Source organism: Populus nigra, chromosome 11 (assembly GCF_951802175.1).
Source record: "Populus nigra chromosome 11, ddPopNigr1.1, whole genome shotgun sequence".
Classification (NCBI taxonomy): Eukaryota; Viridiplantae; Streptophyta; class Magnoliopsida; order Malpighiales; family Salicaceae; genus Populus; species Populus nigra.
In genome coordinates, this window is record NC_084862.1 from 14,580,038 (window position 1) to 14,600,233 (window position 20,196).

Consider the following 20,196-nt stretch of genomic DNA (forward strand, 5'->3'; position numbering starts at 1 on the left):
TTTTTCATCTCATCTCTTTCTTCATCACTTGAAGGACACTGCTTAGAACTTAGTTTAAAGTGGCTTGCAAGTGGAGAACAAACTGGTTTGGAGTTGCTCATGTTGAATCTCTCAAGTACCTTTTGGACATATCTCTCCTGAGATAGCCAAAGTTTCTCCTTCTTCCTGTCACGTGTGATCTTCATGCCAAGAATTTGTTTTGCCGGTCCTAAGTCTTTCATTGCAAAAGACTTGCTTAACTCTTCCTTTAACATCTGAATCTTCTTAGCATTATGGCCAACAATCAACATATCATCCACATACAACAGGAGAATAATAAAGTTTCCATCTGGAAACCTTTTCATAAATACACAATGATCAGAAGTGGTCCTGTCATAACCATGATCCACCATGAAAGAATCAAACTTCTTGTACCATTGTCTTGGAGCTTGTTTTAACCCATATAAGCTCTTTTTCAACTTGCAAACTAGCTGCTCTTTACCTTTTGCTTCAAACCCTTCAGGTTGTTCCATGTAGATCTCTTCATCTAAATCACTATGGAGAAAGGCAGTTTTCACATCAAGTTGCTCAACTTCAAGGTTCAAACCAGCAGCTAAGCCAAGCACAACTCGAATTGAAGACATCTTGACCACTGGAGAAAAGATTTCTTCAAAATCAATACCCTTCTTCTGACCGAAACCTTTCACAACCAATCTTGCCTTGTACCTTGGTTGTGAGCAATGTTCATCAATTTTCAACCTGAACACCCATTTGTTCTTGAGTGCTCTCTTACCTTTAGGAAGCTTCACTAACTCAAAGGTATGGTTTTCATGCAAGGATTTCATCTCTTCTTGCATTGCTTTCAACCACTCACTTTTCTTCTCATGTGACATGGCTTCATCAAAGCATTCTGGCTCTCCCCCGTCAGTAACCAATACATACTCATGAGGAGAGTATCTGGTGGAAGGTTGGCGAGGTCTAGTTGACCTTCTCAATTGTGGCTCATCTGGAGCTTCCTGCATAACCTGTTCAGGAATAACATCAATATCATCATTAGCTGATTCAGGATCACCAACTAATGGCTCATTAAGAAAACCATCATTTTCATCATTTTGCAAGTCTCCCCCATGATTAGCATGCATCAAAGGTAACTGTGGAGTAGGTGCTGGATTTGAATTAGATGGAATAAAAGTAGTAGACTCTGTTTTCTCCTTCAGTTCAAAGTCTTCAATGGTTTGATCTTCAAAGAAGATAACATCTCTGCTTCTCACAATTTTCTTCTCCTTTGGATCCCATAACCTATAACCAAACTCATCATCTTCAGAGCCCAAGAAAATACACTGCTTTGTCTTGCTATCAAGCTTAGACCTTTCATCCCTTGGAACATGTACAAATGCTCTGCATCCAAACACTCTCAAGTGTGCATAGGAAACATCCTTTCCTTTCCAAACTCTATCTGGAACATCAAACTCAAGAGGAACTGATGGAGAAAGGTTGATCATGGCAACTGCAGTCTTCATTGCCTCACCCCAAAAGGACTTAGGCAGCTTTGCATGGGAGAGCATACATCTAATTCTTTCAACAATGGTTCTGTTCATTCTCTCAGCCACTCCATTCTGCTGTGGAGTCTTAGGAACTGTCTTCTCCAACTTGATACCATGTTCCCTGCAGTACTTCTCAAAAGGACCCCTGTATTCACCACCATTATCTGCTCGAACACATTTCAGCTTTCTACCAGTTTCTCTTTCAACTCTGGCATGGAAATCCTTAAAGACATCAAGCACCTGATCTTTGGATTTCAAACAAATGGCCCAAATCTTCCTGGAGTGATCATCAATAAAACTAACAAAGTACAATGCACCTCCAAGAGACTTATCAATCATTGAGCAAACATCAGTATGAACTAAATCAAGAACATGTGACCTTCTATGTGAAGGTGATCTTTGAAATGCAACTCTATGTTGTTTACCAACTAAACAATGAGTACATGTGTTCAAGTTCATACCTTTTAAAGGAAGGTAATTCTTCTTGGCAAGAATTCCAAGGCCTTTCTCACTCAAATGTCCAAGCTGCTTATGCCATAAATCAGTAGAGCAATCTTCAATTGCATTTACCTCCCCTTTGATCACCTTGGCTTGTGACATGTAGAGACCCATCTTCTTCCCTTTAGCAACAATTAGGGAATTTCTGGAGAGCTTCCATTTACCATCTCCAAAGTAACTGTGATAGCCTTCTTCATCAAGAGTACCAGTAGAGATCAAATGTAGGCGCATATCAGGCACATGCCTAACATCTTTGAGTAGCAACTTGCACCCAGTATTGGTTTCCAACCAAATATCTCCAATGCCCACAACACTAGCCATCCCTTGATTTCCCATCCTAACTTGACCAAAGTCACCAGTAGTGTAGGATGTGTAAAAATCACGTCGGGGTGTAACATGATAAGAAGCTGCTGAATCTGCAACCCAGGTGGTATCTTGACATGCAAGATTAACACAGCCATCATCACACACAATGGCAACATCACCATCAGACACAACTGCAGCTGTACCATTCTCTTCATTCTTGTCTTCATCTCTACCCTTTTTATCTCTCTTATACTTTCTGCAATCTTTTTGCATATGCCCAGGCTTGTCACAGTAATAACACTTAAAACCCTTCCTTGACTGAGATCTTCCTCTTGGCTTCCATTTGCCTTTTCTATTGCTGGATTCTCCATCTTGCTTACCGTGAGAGAACCTGCTTTGACTTCTCCCTCGACTTTCTGTAACAAGTGCATGAGACTCGGAAGTGCTTGTCCCTTTCCTCCTTTTCTCTTCATTGAGGATACAATCCTTCACTGTTTTCAAAGTGAGCTTTCCATTCGGAGTAGAATTGCTAAGTGACACTACCAAAGTCTCCCAACTATCCGGCAATGAACTCAATAGGATTAATGCTTGCATTTCATCGGCTAACTCAAGGTTCATCAATGACAGTTGATTCAAGAACCCTTGGAATACATTTATATGCACCGAAGCATCTTCACCATCTCTATACTTCAAATTCACAAGGTCTCTAATTACAAAAACCTTGTTTTGTGCACTCTCCTTGGCAAATGTTTCTTCCAACATCTTCCACACTGTATAACAGTCATGTTCTTGAGAAATATGATTAATGGACTTAGAAGATACCCATTTTCTAACATTAGCGGTAGCCTTTCTATTTAGTCCATTCCATTTTGCATCATCCATGTCATCAGGCTTTATTCCTTTACATTCAATCGGCAAAGCCAAATCATTACAATATAAGTGATCCTCCATCATTGTTTTCCACAGAAAATAATTTGAGGAAGTGAGCTTTATCATGCCCGAATCTTCCTTTTCCATTTTAACTGCACAAGAACTCAATCTACACAACCAGATGCTCTGATACCACTTTGTTGGGAAAACTCGGGACAACTAACCGGATCAATTCAGCGGAATACAATTCACAATTCACAAGTCCCAATCCTTTTTCCCTCTTTGTGCAGTAAAAAAAACAGATTCAAACAATGATCAAATATAATGCAAATAATCACACAAATTAACACCAAGATTTTTACGTGGAAAACCCGATGCGGGAAAAACCACGGGACCGGAGTCCACCTAAAAACTTCCACTATCACAAATAATGGGTTCACAACTGTTCTTCCTCAGATTCAACTAAGGGATACAACATATATATCATCAAGAACTACTTATTCTCGGATTACAACAAGATTAAAGGAGAATTATTTGAGAAAAACTCACAAAACTGACAGCCCCGTTTTCTGTCAAAACGGCCAGCTTCCACACCACCAATCTTCGATCCAACCGTCCAGAATGAAGAGGAATGTGTCTAGAAGCTGCTGTCAAAATCTCAGCCCGATCCAACGGTGAACGAGCTGGAAATCGAAGAAAGAACATAGGCTGCTCTGCTGCCTCTTCTTCTCTTTTCTCTTGTTTTTCTCCCGTTTTTGCTACTGCCTCTACAGTGGCAGCTCCTCTATTAATTCAAAAAGACAGCCTTGCCTTGCTGTCTCTTACTAATTAATGTGGTGGTCCCACCATCACATGGTGCGGGACCACACACAACACTTGGAACCATGACGAGATCCTCGACATCAGTTTTTCTACTGTAGACATTGTAGGTCTAAGTGCATACGCTGATGGATCACCCAATGCGATTGGAACCATGTCTAGTTCCTCGACATTAGAAGGGCTACATTGATCATTCTAACCACTTGTTTCTTGTTGAATTCAAACCCCAATCTTGTCAAATAATTATCTCAACTCAAAAACTTAAGCTTTTACATGAGGTCCCAGAATATGATTTATATTATTCTCTAATACACCACCTCAAGTGAAAGCTCTTTGGGCTTGAAACTTGCACAGGTCCACATTACTTTATGCTTAATTTTTATCAAATAAATAGAGATAATGAGATGCTTGAAGACTAATTTCAAGTAGTACTATTTGGGGTATTTGGTTGCCAAGGAACAAAATTGTTTTTGAGGAGGGAACTATAAACTTATTTGATTGTTTCTCCACCATCCTTCATCAGGTTGCTATTTGGTTGCATACTCAGGATTCAAACTTCATTTATACAGGAAATGACCTCTTAAGATCTTCTAATAGTATCAAATTGTGGTGTAATAAGAAATCTTAGATAGTCTTTTTGTTGTTTGCTGTAGTAGATCAGTTTTTTTTATTTTCTCATATCCCTTGTATTTCTCTTTGGCTATTTGCTTTATAGCCTTCTCAATATACTCTCGATGATTATCCAAAAAAAAATAGGGATGATGAGATTCAAACTCGTGACCGCTTGGTCATCAAAGTTCTGATATCATGTAATAGAATAATCTCAACCCAAAAGCTTAAGTTTTTAGATGAGGTTCTAGAATATAATTTATATTATTCTCTAACAAATCTTTGATCAACCATCTCCATGAGATCTCCATTTTTTTTGTAAATATAGAACCTGAAATAACAAAAAAAAAAAAAACTAGATATATAGCTGACTAAGAGTAAACATGAACAATTAAGAGACTAAATGGGCATAACATACCCAATCTAAAAGGCATACAAAATTTCCATCCCTCCTAAATTTGACGTTGTTCATCCCAGAAACAATTTCCAATGCTACAACACCAAAACTGTATGCATCTGCCTTGTAAGTTAAGTAACCATATAATATTCCGGTGCCATGTATCCCCTGCACAGAAAGAATAACACAGAGACATTTTACTAGTTTGCTTCACTAAAACATGTAAGAAATGCTAAATGTCTATTGTTTGTTTTTGTTTTCGATAGGAAAGTTATATTTTTAGCAGCCTAAACGGGATTTCGAACAACACAGAGACTTGGAATTGCCATCGGCCTTCCGTTTCTGTTCAGCTGGCTGATCATGTTGAATAACCTTCTATTATTTTGTTGTTGTTTTTTTTAAAAAAATTAGTATTGTTTTTGAAAAGAATTAATTTTTTTATTTAAATTAATATATATTTTTAATGTTTTTAGATTATTTTGTTCAGCCTAAATTAATTTCTTTAATTTTTTGGAATAGGGAGATATTTTCATTATTGTACCAAACAATTATATATATATGTATGTATGTATGTATATGTATGTATGTATGTATGTATATGTATGTATGTATGTATGTATGTATGTATGTATGTATGTATGTATGTATGTTTTCATATAAGATCTTTTCGAACGAGACAGCAACATATTTTGTAAATGTCTCGGAATAAATATTGTCATGACTTGAGATAATATTTATAATTATTCTTTCCTTGTGTATATCCTTGTTTTATAATATTGTCAAAGTAAAAATATTCAAAATTGTTTTATTTTTTACGTATATCCTTGTGTTATTTATGATGATTCACGGGTTTTTATCAACAGTGAACTAAATGATACTGGAAAAGCAATCAGCTTAATTTTATTTATAATTATTTATTTATAAAAAAATAGTTTGACAAAGTAACAAGAAAAAAAAGAATATTGTTTTTTTAAAAAAAAAACAGTAAAGATATATTCACATATGTAAGTTGAAAGATATTAATTAGTCGAGATATACAAAAACTAATCCAAATACTTATATTAATTAAAAAAAATTATACATAATTGAGTATTGTTTTAAACAATGTCTTTATAAAACAAATAGCAAAAACATCCTCCATCTTGAAGGAAAAAGACACGGGAAATCAAATAAAATTACAATTTAATTACTGTATATCTAGATACAAAATATTATTTATTATAATCTTATAATGATGAAATTGCCTTTTGATTATGAACGTTTAAACTCAGTAGTGAGAGCTACAACAATGGTTGTTTTCCCATTCTCGGCCCTCCCATACACTTGTCAGCCATCCACAACGTAACGACGACCCCAACCACTTGTTAGCTGGGAAATCGATTCGAGGAGAGAGAGAGAGGGGGGAAAGCAAGAGCAACCGAGAATCACGAACAAATCTTGAGATATTTAATGTTTTTTTTTTCAAAAAATAATGTGAATAGTATATTCATTTAGCAACCAAGCTAAACCTCTCCATGGGTTAGTCTTAGAGGAACACAACCATAGATGGGGAAACCCTGATCCATGAGAACCCTGCAGTGTGTGATTTGAACCCTAGATGCCTGCCTACCACATATTCTAAAGCTAACCCCTTCCATCGGCACTTGAGCCCAGTTACAGCATCATACTGTTTAAGACTAAAAACTATCTTAGATAAATGACAATACTTGTGTGTTTTCCTTACAGTTTGTTACTGTCTTCTTTTCAGGATTTTTCACGAGTTCAATAAACCCCTTGTGTTAATATCAGAAACTCACATTGTTCCAGCAACTCTGGTGTCCATGTGGGTGTTGTCCTCGTCATCAAGCTTGGCCATTCCAAAATCAGATATCTTGGCGTTCATGTCCTTGTCAAGAAGGATATTGGTACCTTTTATGTCTCTATGAACAATTTTGAGTGTAGACTCCTCATGCAGGAAAACCAGACCTTTCGCTATGCTTACACATATCCTCTGCCTTGAATGCCAGTCTAGCTTCGTTGCCTTGATTTCCTTTGTCCCTGTAATACTTACACATAAATCAACGCATCAATTTCTTCTTCACTAATTCTATCTATATTCCATTCAAAGAACTTGTTTTCTTTCCCATTACTTTACATGAGATACTATCGGGAAGTGATCAGAGGCCTACCGAACAAAACATGCGCAAGGCTATCGTTTTCCATGTATTCATATACCAGCAAAAATTGCTTCCCCCAATGCAACATCCATACAATCTAACAATATTTGGCTATTGCAAAGCAGAAATCATGCCAATTTCGTTCACAAACTCAAGATTCCCCTGTTTCGATTTCGCCGAAAGCTGCTTCGATCACCCCAATCTGAATGCCATCTGATAGTACTCCCTGCAATATGAGAATAATTTTAGACAAAGAAAATAAGTTCACTGGGCCATTCCATGCTGATTTGATAAGAAAAAAGATATAATATAGTAGATAAGTAGCTAGATGAAAACAAAAATATGTACTATACTTTGTAGACGCAGCCAAAACCACTTTCTCCAAGTTTGTTTGCTGGATCAAAGTCATTCGTTGCGGCTTTGATTTGACTGAAGGTGAAGATACCAGTTAGCAGATCTAACCCAACAAGTTCTGCCCAAGGAACAAAGAGGATATGTATATGTTAGTTGTTCTGCATGAATGATTCATCAAAGGAAGAACACAGATAGTTTTTGCAGTCCTACAAGAGAACAGCATTGAGATTGCCAATTACCATTGAAAAAACCATTGTTATAGAGTAATATAAAAGCATTCCTTCAGCTTCGCCAAATGGTTTCAACCTTTGGATTGAGATAATTCTTTGACAAATGTATGCATTCATGGATAGACATACAGCAAATAAGATGCAGAAAATTGTTTATTGTCGTGTTATTATAGTGACTGGATTCCTCACTAGAATTTGTAAAATCAAGTAAATGTATCAACTGTACCTCGATCCCTCGATTTCCTTCCTCCCAAATAACCTTTCCACCAGAGAGAGGATAGAAGTATGAAAATGAGGAATAATGACAAAACCACAGACCCAGCCACAATGAGCTTCTTCCTCTTGCCTTGCGTAGGAGGCTTGAATTGTATGTAGAAATAGGAACAGTAAAAGCAATTTGTTAGATTGTAGAGTTATTCATTACCATGCCACTTCATTCCATGCTAACATGCTCCATGTGGTATTGAATATTATATTAAAATTTACAATATAAGAGGTATGACTTACCAGGTTCTATATCAATGGCCGTTATTAGTGGACCGTATATTCCAATTTTCGGTGACGTTGTTGTCCCTTTCCCAGCCCAATGAAGGCGGATCTCTAAATCTCTATCTGTAACTTTCGCTGTAGAATTATGAATGTATACCTTATCTACCCCTTGTGCTGCCTTTTCAATATTAAATCCTTCAACACAATTCTGTCCTGCAAGAACAATTCTTCAGTCAATTCATTTCCAATTAAATAAGGAATTAATATGTGATCTTTAATACCTGAATATAAACATCAAATATACGTCTTCCAAGACTATAGAAGGATCTGTTGTCCCTCATTACTATTTCAGCAAAGTGAAGCTTCACATTGTAATTCCCATTAACAAGACAACGCACGTGGTATGTGAGAGACGAAGGAGTGAGGCGAGCTTTTGTGTACAGTTGAGAGTTGTTCACTCTTAGTATGGACATATTTTGTGCTATGTAGTCGTCTTCGGAAGGTTTAACATCCCAGACATGTCCTGTGGTACTTATTTGCCAAACCTCTCTTTTGGGTACATATTTTGTTGCACCTCCTGGCTCATCATCTGCTTCATACTTGGTATTTCCGACGGTGGTTTCTGATCCGCCACAATTTATGTGCACCCAGTATTGATCTATATAGAATTGTCAAAATGTTTATACTGTCATCAATATGAGCATTTAGAAAACAAGAAACAAATTTAACTTAATTTGTGTTGAATTCATGTCTCAGAAGCTGTTGATGAAGAAGCTGCTGACAAAGAAGCTGCTGATGAAGAAACAGCTGATGTGGAATCTGCTGATGTGGAAGCTGTTATGAGTTTTAGTTTTAATAAAACACTAGCTATTTGAATTAGTCAATTTCTGTTAGGATTTATATAATCCTTTTGTTTAATTATTATCCTTTGAATTCTGTTACGTAACAGCAGGAGATAATGTTGCTGTTACTTGCCTTTAAAGCTTTACTTTTCAATGTTTTCCATTAAGCTGCATAATCAATAAAACAGAGAGCAAGAAGTCGATATTCGTTCTCTTTTGCATTTTCATGTGTTAAAATCCAACAAATTGATATCAGAGTCGATTTTTTTCTTGAGAGATCTGTGAGACAGAGAGAGCCTAAACACTTATCCCAAATGTACACTTACTCCAAACACTTACCATTCTTCAAAAAAACCAATCAAAACAAAATGAATTCAGAAACCTCCGTAAATTTAATGGCACCACCAGTATTTGATGGAACAAACTATCAAGTTTGGGCTGTTCGAATGGAAGCTTATCTTGATGCAAATGATCAGTGGGAAGCCGTTGAAAACACATATGAGGTTCCTCCTTTGCTTGACAATCCAACTATAGCTCAAATGAAAAATCATAAGGAGAGTAAGCAAAGAATGAATGAATCAGAAACCATCAAGGATTACTCTGACAGACTTCTTGACATTGTAAACAAAGTAAGACTTCTTGGTACTGAATTTACTGATTCCAGAATTGTTCAAAAAATTCTTGTTACAGTCCCTGAAAAATTTGAAGCTACAATATCATCAATAGAAAACTCAAAGGATGTATCAAGCATCACTTTGGCAGAGCTACTGAATGCACTACAGGCTCAAGAACAAAGAAGACTCATGAGGCAAGCAGGTTCTGTGGAAGGTGCTTTTTTTGCAAAATCACAGAACAATATGCAACAAAGAAACAGAAATTACAGCAGCAGCAACACAACATTTCCATTGTGTTCTTACTGCAAAAAATCCAACCATCCACAGAGCAGATGTTGGTGGAGGCCGGATATAAAATGTCACAAATGTGGACAGCTAGGACACATTGGAAGGGTATGCAAATCTCAACAACAACAGCAGCAGCAAGGAGAAGTCAAAACTGTTGTTGAACAACCTGAAGAAGAACAACTGTTTGTAGCATCATGTTTTGTTGCAAATAACTCAACAGAGAGCTGGCTTATAGACAGTGGTTGTACTAGCCACATGACCTATGATAAAGAGCTTTTCAAAAGGCTCGACAGAACAGTTATTTCCAAAGTGAGAATTGGAAATGGGGCATGTCTTGCAGTAAAGGGTAAAGGAACGGTGGCAATCAAAGGCAACACAACTTTAAAATTAATTTCTGATGTCTTATATGTTCCTGAAATTAATCAAAATCTTTTGAGTGTTGATCAGCTGCTTGAGAAAGGATATAAAGTGCTGTTTGAAGACAAGTTTTGCCTGATTACTGATGCACAAAACAAGGAAGTATTTAAAATTCAGATGCAAAGTAAAAGCTTTGCCTTGAATTTTACAGAAGAAGAACAAGCAGCAGTACATGAAGAAAATAGCAGTACAATGCTTTGGCATAAAAGATTGGGGCATTTTCATCATACAACTATACTCTTTATGAAAAACAACAATCTTGTGAAAGGCCTACCTGATTTAGAAGAAGATCTTCCATTGTGTGCAACCTGTCAGTATGGGAAGCAGACAAGACTCCCATTTCCACACAATAAAAGCTGGAGAGCTACACAGAAACTACAACTAGTGCACACTGATGTGGGAGGACCTCTGAAAATATCATCATTAAACGACAGTAAATATTACATTACTTTCATTGATGATCATACAAGAATGTGCTGGATTTATTTCATGAAGTATAAATCTGAAGTTGCTGATATCTTCTGGAAGTTCAAAGCTTGGGTGGAAAAACAAAGCACACACAAAATGCAGGTGGTCAGATCAGATAATGGAACAGAATATACCTCAGAAAAATTCAACAAGTTCTGTGAAAAGGAAGGCATTGAACATCAGCTGACGGCACCTTATACCCCTCAGCAAAATGGGGTTGTTGAGAGAAAAAGCAGAACACTCATGGAGATGACAAGATATTTATTACATGACAAAGGATTGCCAAAGAATTTATAGGCTGAGGCTGCAAATACAGCAATGTTTCTTTTGAACAGATTGCCAACAAAAGCTCTGCAACAGAAAACTCCATTTGAGGCATGGTATGGCTATAAACCAAAGCTGCAAAATTTAAAAACTTTCAGTTGTCTTTGTTTCTCTTACATTCCACAAGTCAAAAGAGACAAACTTGATAAAAAAGGCAGAACCTGGAATCTTTGTAGGCTACAACTTAGTATCCAAAGCCTACAGGATTTATCTTCCACAAGACAACAAAGTGATTGTTAGCAGAAACATTCAATTCTTTGAGTCAGAAAGCTGGAATTGGGAGAAAAATAAGCTTGAATTTCAAGAGGAGAATGCTGATGTTGATGATGAATTTGTTACAAAAATCAGATTGCTTTCTGATATCTATCAGAGTTGCAATGTGGCATTAATTGAACCTGCAGGATATGAAGAAGCTGCTGCAGATCAACATTGGATGGCTGCAATGAAGGAGGAGCTTATGATGATTGAGAAGAATCAGACTTGGTTGCTTGTGAACAGACCTGCACATAAAAAGGCCATAGGAGTCAAATGGGTTTATAGAACCAAGTTCAATGCTGATGGTTCTATAAATAAACACAAAGCAAGACTTGTTGTCAAGGGGTATGCTCAGATGTTTGGGGTGGATTTTTCTGAAACTTTTGCTCCAGTTGCTAGGCTTGATACTATAAGAATGCTGCTTGCTCTTGCTGCTCAAAATGGCTGGACTATACATCAAATGGATGTCAAATTTGCTTTTTTAAATGGATATTTGGAGGAGGAAATATTCGTGGAGCAGCCTGAGGGTTTTGTTGTTCAAGGAGAAGAGGAGAAAGTATATTTGCTGAAAAAGGCTCTCTATGGTTTAAAGCAAGCACCAAGGGCTTGGTACAGCAGGATTGATGCTCATTTGTTAGAATTAGGCTTTACAAAAAGTCTAAGTGAATTTACACTCTATCTCAGAAAAATCAATGATGAATTGCTTGTGGTTTCTCTTTATGTGGATGACTTACTTGTGACAGGAAGTAACATGGAGCAGATAGATGTGTTCAAAAGAGAAATGAAGAAAGTCTTTGAAATGACTGACTTGGGAAAGATGACATTCTTTCTCGGCATGGAAGTTCAACAAAAGCATAATGAAATCTTCATATGTCAGCAAAAATATGCCAATGAGATTTTAAAGAAGTTCAACATGGAAGAGTGCAGATCAACAGCAACACCAATGAATCAAAAGGAGAAATTTTGCAAAGAAGATGGAGTTGCAAAGATTGATGAAACACTCTACAGAACCTTAATAGGATGCTTGATGTATCTTACTGCAACAAGACCAGACATTATGAATGCTACAAGTATACTTTCAAGGTATATGCATTGTGCAAGTGAAATTCATTTTCAGGCAGCAAAAAGAATTGTCATATATATTAAGGGAACAATTGACTATGGATTGAAGTTCTGTCAAGTCAAAAACTCCATACTTCATGGTTATTCTGACAGTGATTGGGCCAACTGTGTTGATGATATGAGAAGCACTTCAAGTTATTGCTTTAGTTTTGGTTCTGCCATTTTTTCATGGAGTTCAAAGAAGCAAGAAGTTATTGCTCAATCCACAGCTGAGGCAGAGTATGTTGCTGCTACTGCTGCTGTGAATCAGGCTATTTGGATTAGAAAGTTAATGGCTGATCTGCAGATGGAGCAAAAGGAAAGCACACAAATACTTGTAGACAATCAAGCTGCAATTGCAATTGCAAAAAATCCTGTGTTTCATGGCAAAACAAAACATTTCAAACTGAAACTCTATTTCCTAAGAGAAGTTCAAAGAGAAGGTGAAATACAACTAATCTATTGCAAAACAGAAAATCAAAATGCTAATATTCTAACCAAGCCGCTTCCTCAAGCAAAGTATGAATTCTTTAGGCAGAGACTTGGAGTCTGCAGCTTCAGAGCCAAAAAGGAGTGTTGAATTCATGTCTTAGAAGCTGTTGATGAAGAAGCTGTTGACAAAGAAGTTGCTGATGAAGAAACAGCTGATGTGGAATCTGCTGATGTGGAAGCTGTTATGAGTTTTAGTTTTAATAAAACACTAGCTATTTGAATTAGTCAATTTCTGTTAGGATTTATATAATCCTTTTGTTTAATTATTATCCTTTGAATTCTGTTACGTAACAGCAGGAGATAATGTTGCTGTTACTTGCCTTTAAAGCTTTACTTTTCAATGTTTTCCATTAAGCTGCATAATCAATAAAACAGAGAGCAAGAAGTCGATATTCGTTCTCTTTTGCATTTTCATGTGTTAAAATCCAACAATTAGGCACATCCAATCTAAGACTTGTATCTTAATCTAATTATGAAGAATATCCTAACAGCACCTAAATTCTAACAAATTATTGGTCTTAATATTGGAGAGTTTTAACAATATCAGAACTCTTGCAAACTCTAATTCCTATGAACATAAATACAAAAAAGAGGAGCACATGTATCATAAATTTGATGCAGAAGCATGAGTACCTTTTGAACAATAATCACTGAGGCACTCGACAGGCTTCCTGGACAGATTGGTGAGAGAGAACTGTCATAACCAATTTTTGGGTCACTCCCAAATTTTTTTTTCCTTTTTCTTAAAAAAAAACTGCACGGTGCCGTTTTGAACGGCACGGTGCAACTTCTTCTCCCCTGCAAATGCAGAGACAGGGGAGAAGAAGATTTTAAATCTTTTCCCGCTAACTTCTCCTTCTCTACCTCCCCACTTGCCTACCTACTTACACAACCCATACCCTCATTAATGAAGAAACAGGAGACCCATGCCCCCCCACCATGATGAAAAGAAGGCCATGCCCTGCAGCAGCTGCATAGGAGCCATCCCACGCCACCATACCCTGCACTTGGACAGGGTATGGTGCCTCTCCCCCGGCTGCCTATAAATACAGGGGAAATGAAGAAGAAAAGGTGGGGGGATGGTTTTGAAAGGAGAAAAGAGGGAGAACAGAAAAAAGGGGGAGAGTTTATTTGAGAGGAGAGGAGCTCGGGCAAAACAGAAGAAAAAGGAAGAGAAGGGGGGAAGGAGAGTGAAAGAGCAAGACAGAAGAGGGAGGAGAAGAGCCACCGTTGCACCTCTACCAGCGCCTCCATCGCTCCTCCCAGCCACCACCGACAGCACCATCATCATCCAAAAATAGAGGAAGAGCAGTGACAGAGAGTGAAGTGAGACGAGAGAAGGGAGAAAGGAATAGAAAACAGAGACTGCGGTCTCTGCACAGAGAAGAAGAAGAACCGTCCTCACCCCCTGGGCACCACCGCTGTTTCTTCCTCTCCACCGCCACCAACAGCACCGGGAGCAACCACCAGCAGAATCAGGGAGAGAGAGGGGAAGACTTGAACTGACAAGAGAATAGAAGAAAAGAACAGAAAAACAAAAGAACAGGGGAGAAGAACAGTAACTCATCTCTCTCTCGTATTTCTCTCCCTCCATTATTGGAAGCTGCGCCACCGTCATTCTGCCTTGTCCCCAGCAGCATCGCTAATGACAGCAGCTCCACCATCGTCAGAAACCAAAGAAGGAGAAACAGAAGCGAGAGAAACAGGAGAATAGAAACAGACAAAGGAAGCCACGCAGAAATGAAGAAAGGAGGAAGAACCGTCGGCTGCTGTCCACAGAGCCGCTACAGCGCCACCCCAGAGCCACCGCCAGCTGCCACCATCCTCCCCGTTATTGATAACAGACCTGCACCATGAGAAACAGAAGAAGAAACACTGAAAAAACAGAAACAGAGGAGAACAGAGCAGAAGGAAAAAAAACACAAAGAATAAGAAGAAAGGTCGACCACCGTCCAAGCCGTTCTCCAGTCAGCAACCGCCAGCAGCACAACCTCGAAGCCACCGCAGGTCCACCCCCTCTTCCTTCTTCTTCTTCTTCTTCTATGCTGCACCACCTCCACTGTTCACGTAGCATGTGAACAGTGGAGAGTGCTCCACTATTCACTGGCCCGGTCCAAAAAAAATTTTCAAAAAAAAATATATATTTTAAGAAAAATTTGTGATTTTCCCGTATATTTTTTACTAAGTTTTGCTTAATTTTGGTTTGTATTTTTATATCGTAAAAATATAAATCCGGTATTAAAATACCGAGTTTTTGTCAAAACTTTGAAAAAAAAAAGGTTTTTGTTTTCATGCATACGGCCAAGTCTCTCAAAAAAAAAAAATTACATCATATTTTCATACAACAAAGAAAACTTAAAAAAAAATGTTTTAGCATGCATTTTTGGCTTTAATAACCAGTTTATTAAAGTCACGAGAACATGGCCAATATTTCAATAATTCCAAAAAAATTATTTTGTTTTCTTTTAATATCAGGGATTACGAATTTATACGTAAAACGTATTCCCGATATTGAAAAGGTAGTTCTTTTATTGACGTTAGGATGGTTAGGTTTTACCCGATAAGATAAAGATCTCCTTATCAAAGAGGACTTTTCTTAAACCGTTGACAGACCAGAAATTAGAAAACACGACAAAACCTTAGTTTCTATCAGACAATAAAACAATACAGCTTACCTTAGGTAGGGCATATTTGGGGTGCTAATACCTTCCCTTTACGCAACCAGTCTCCGTACCCGATCTCTGAGACCAGTTAGGGTTCCTAGTGACTAGAATACTAGGTGGCGACTCCCATTCCATTTTTCCACTGATAAGAGACAACGAATTCCCTGTCTCCCCACATTTACCAGAGACATATTCACATAAGTGTGGAGGACGATCGCCGCAACGCCGCACACGTGCGACAAGAACCATCAGCTTATCTTAAAAATGAAGTGAAAAGGAGAAGAAAATGAAAAGATATTTGTCTTGAGAGTTTAATGAAGTAGAAGCTTACGAGTAGTTCCCTCCCCAAGAACTTTTGAACAAATTTCTGGCGAACCAACTCAGAAGTTATTTACAAGTTATGAAGTGAAAGCATATAAACAACAAGCTCAATTAATTAAAGGAAAGACAATCAGAAGGAAGTCAATCTTACAGTGTTTCTTTACAATTAGTTGGGATTTCAGTGAAATTGTTGTAAGAAAGATCAAATTCACTGCATGCAAAGATAGCTTCTTTCAACATTGAGACAACCTTGCACAGATTTTTGGAATTTTTCAAAATTGAGGGATCAAATTGAATTTTCATCATCTTCAACTTCAGCCCAGAATTTTCACAGATTACCTACTATTATCCCCTGATTTCTAACACAAATTCAGCATTCAAACAAAATCATGACTCAAAATCATCATTTTTATCTACAATCTCTCAAATTCAACTTAGCAATCCATTACCTACGACAATCAACCTTATAACATTCAATTTAATTAATCAATTAAACCCAAAATACAAATTTTCAAAACCCTAACATTCATCAAAAATGAAATTAAAGCTAAAGAAAACATATTATACACATTAAAGCATAATCTTACCATTTTTTCTTATTTCCTCCAACTCCTTTCTATTTCCCTTCTAATTTCCCTCTTTTCTCTTCTTCTTCTTCTTTCTCCCTTCTCTCTCACGGTTTGCTCTCAAGAACACAACTCCCTCTTTTTTTTTTACTTTCTATTTATATTTATCATCTCTTTATATAATTACTATAATACCCCTCATTTAATTATACTTTCTTCTAAGCTACCAAGGGCTTGGTTGCCTTTTCCTATCTCTTTTAATTCAAAACATTACAGTTTCTTTACAATTAGTTGGGATTTCAGTGAAATTGTTGTAAGAAAGATCAAATTCACTGCATGCAAAGATAGCTTCTTTCAACATTGAGACAACTTTGCACAAATTTTTAGAATTTTTATTACAAAGTTATAGATAGTAACTTGAAAGATACTGCAATTGGAAACAGTTTGATTATCCATACATATCTGTACTGAAATCAATAAATTATGGGAATGATTGTCTGTTTATCAGTTGCCCATCAGTATAGTTCTTCAAAAGCTAGGGTTACTCTTATGGCCACAGACAGATTAATCCTACAAAATTATATAAATAATGGCCTAAATCTCTTTTTTTTTTATGCTCTCACAGACAAGGGAAACCTGGAAGTGCCAGTAAAAGTTGATCATTTCAGTCATTCGTATGACAAGGGAGAGAAGATGGACTAAGCATAATTCTCAATATAATATGTATGCATTAAAATTATGTTGATAAAGGTAAATACATTATGAAATTTCTAACGTATTTCATATAGAAATTAAGAAAAATAACTTACTAGCGAGTATTTCTGCTCTGGATCCAGGGCGGGATGGGTCCGGAAAGCATGTTCCTTGTAACATAACTATGCAATAATAAAAAATTATCATTCGGTTGAGCATCTAACCATGATTACTATAGCCAAATCCTGTCCCGAGACTAGACAAAATTTTGAAGCTTAGATGATGGCTTGGGACAATAAGCTTATCATATGACTACTTATATGCTGTTTACAGCACAGTGGAGGCTGCTCATGCACCATAAGACACAGTAGCTAGCCATCCTCATGAATCTAGAATAATTACATTTTCTCCAAGCTTATTAGGTCATCATAATCTGTTGGAAGATCTCCTTTTAATCTGTTGAAACTGAGATCCCTGTAACCAAAACTAAAGGTGCATATTGTTCTTAATTCTACGTTATGGAAGTTCACAAAAAAGTACAAATAATAACTAAATTAGCAATCTAAGGTCGGCAGCTCTAACTATGCGTGAAATTCACATTTCAATCTTGATGTAGATGAATGAAAAATTAAGCATAAGAGATAATGAAGATTACAAAACTTTCGGTCGTTTCATTTCAGTCAAGTTTCTGGGAAAAGATCCTGACAAGTTGCAGTTGCTCAGCATCCTGCAGCATGCATTTAATTCATGTAAGCTAAATACTGCATTGTAAATATCCTGATATGAGAGCGTCAACAGAGAGAATGACTCATAAATAGGTCATGTTTTGCATAGATTCTAGGTTTGGAAACTCTGAACCATCTCCAAGTAAGTTACTGATTCTTCTGGAAAACATCAACCGCAAATAAATGTGAGACTTTCATGTTTTTATAGTTGATGATTTTTCATGAACTATGACCCAGGAACACAACTTACAACTGAGTTAGACTGTTCAAGAGAAAAATGTTTAAAGGAATGGGCCCTGAGAAACCTTTGTTAATATAAAATAAAAAGGTCGATTAAGGCTCTGCTTCTAGATCTGTAGAGATGAGATTGAATATTTGAGGTGGAAAAGAAGCACATCCACAATGTATCAAGATGTTTCCATCTCTGAATAAAATTAGGTATTCTTCCAGTGAAGTTATTGCTGCTAAGCCTTCTGCATTCGCCGAACGGAAAACACAGAATCATGAAACTTGGAGAGTAAAGAGATGCATCTGTAATATCAAATACTGCAACTAACGAGTATGATACACAATAACCATGTGAAATGAGAACCTACAGTTCCTTCAATCCGGTCAGATTAGTCAGAGCCGGGGGTAACTCTCCAGTGAGATAATTGGCACTGAGAGTTCTGCAATCACAAAAGGAGAAAAACACTTAGCATTCAATAATCAGTTAGGACTTAATTTCAACTGTAAAAGGTTGAATGAACTGACAGATTCTCCAGGTTAACCAAGCCTCCAATCTCAGGGGGAACAGTTCCAGAAAACATATTGTTCTGAATGCTCCTGCATAAATGCCAACTATCAGGATTACTCCTGACTAAACAATTAAACATATTTAAATTAAAAAAAAGACAAGAAATTGACTAGCAGAAAAATGCATACAAGTATCTAAGTGTGGTAATCGTTCCCAGATAGCTAGAAATTTTTCCTGTCAACCGATTCACGCCGATAGACCTGTTGTTAATTATGAGTAAGCAATTCCTTTGCTAGAAAACATGAATGCGGTATTTTCTTACAATAATTCCAGCTTGGTATTAGCCCATTCAGGTGGTATATTGCCAATCAGGTAGTTGGCCCAGAGATCTCTGCAGAGCCGATAGAGTTCTAATAAAATCGAATTATACAGTACAAATTCACGGTGCTCAATCTGTAGAAATGTAGTAATTTGAAGCACTGCTTACAGATGTTTAAGGTGTGGTAGTTTCTCGATAGCCTTTGGGAGAGTACCGTCAAGATCTTGCCTTTTTAGATATCTGCATTGCAATAACACATGGACCCATCAACTCCTCAATACTTTCAACCATCGCAAATCAACAATCATATGTCAAGAAAATACAAGACAGAACTCCTCAATGCTTTTCTTCGAATGATTTTAAACTCTTAAGCCTAAACTTCTGACAAATGGACCATTTTCTTCGCTGAAGATCCTTTCTTTGCTATTCACTACATGCTTATCTTGTTTTTATATAATTTTACTGCTAATGAATTGCATCTGAATTTCTCAAAATAAAATTCAACTATCGAATGGGGTTCATGAGGAGATTTAATCCACCACAAATAGTCCTCCACTGTATTATTTTCCGGTGCTACGGATTATTTTTTTAGCTTAAAAAATTATTTAAGCATTATTAATATGTTTTCTAATAAAAAATTTATTTTTTAACTTGAAATATAATGCATATTAAATGACATATTTTTTAAATATCTATTCGGTAATATATTTGATGATATTTTTTTTCAAATATTAAAACAATAACATATTGAATCGATGATTTAGTTAACTTATCAAGTTTGTAACCAAGGATCAACTGTACCTTATAAAAAAAATTAAAATAAATTATGAAAATCAATTACTAATTAAGTCCAATATTATCAACTATAATATTATACTCTTGCAAGTATAAAGTTAAGTAAGTAAAATCAATTGATCCTACTAAAAAAAATAAAATTAAAAAGTTCAAAATTAAAATTTAATTTGGTCCCTCTAAATTCATCAATATTTGCTTCTATACCTTAAAATCTCTCAATGCTACCGTTGTGGTTTTCTAAACGTTTCAATGCCACTCCCAACCATCAACTAAACTATTTTTTAAATTTGCTTTTTGAGTTTTCTAGGTTTCGAAATGCATGTGAT

At 36.6% G+C, this 20,196-nt stretch overlaps 1 pseudogene; it reads right to left on the minus strand.

Moving 5' to 3' along the window:
• Positions 1–4,174: 4,174 nt before the first annotated feature.
• LOC133668125 (probable leucine-rich repeat receptor-like serine/threonine-protein kinase At3g14840) lies at positions 4,175–19,472 on the minus strand (annotated as a pseudogene).
• Positions 19,473–20,196: the final 724 nt, after the last annotated feature.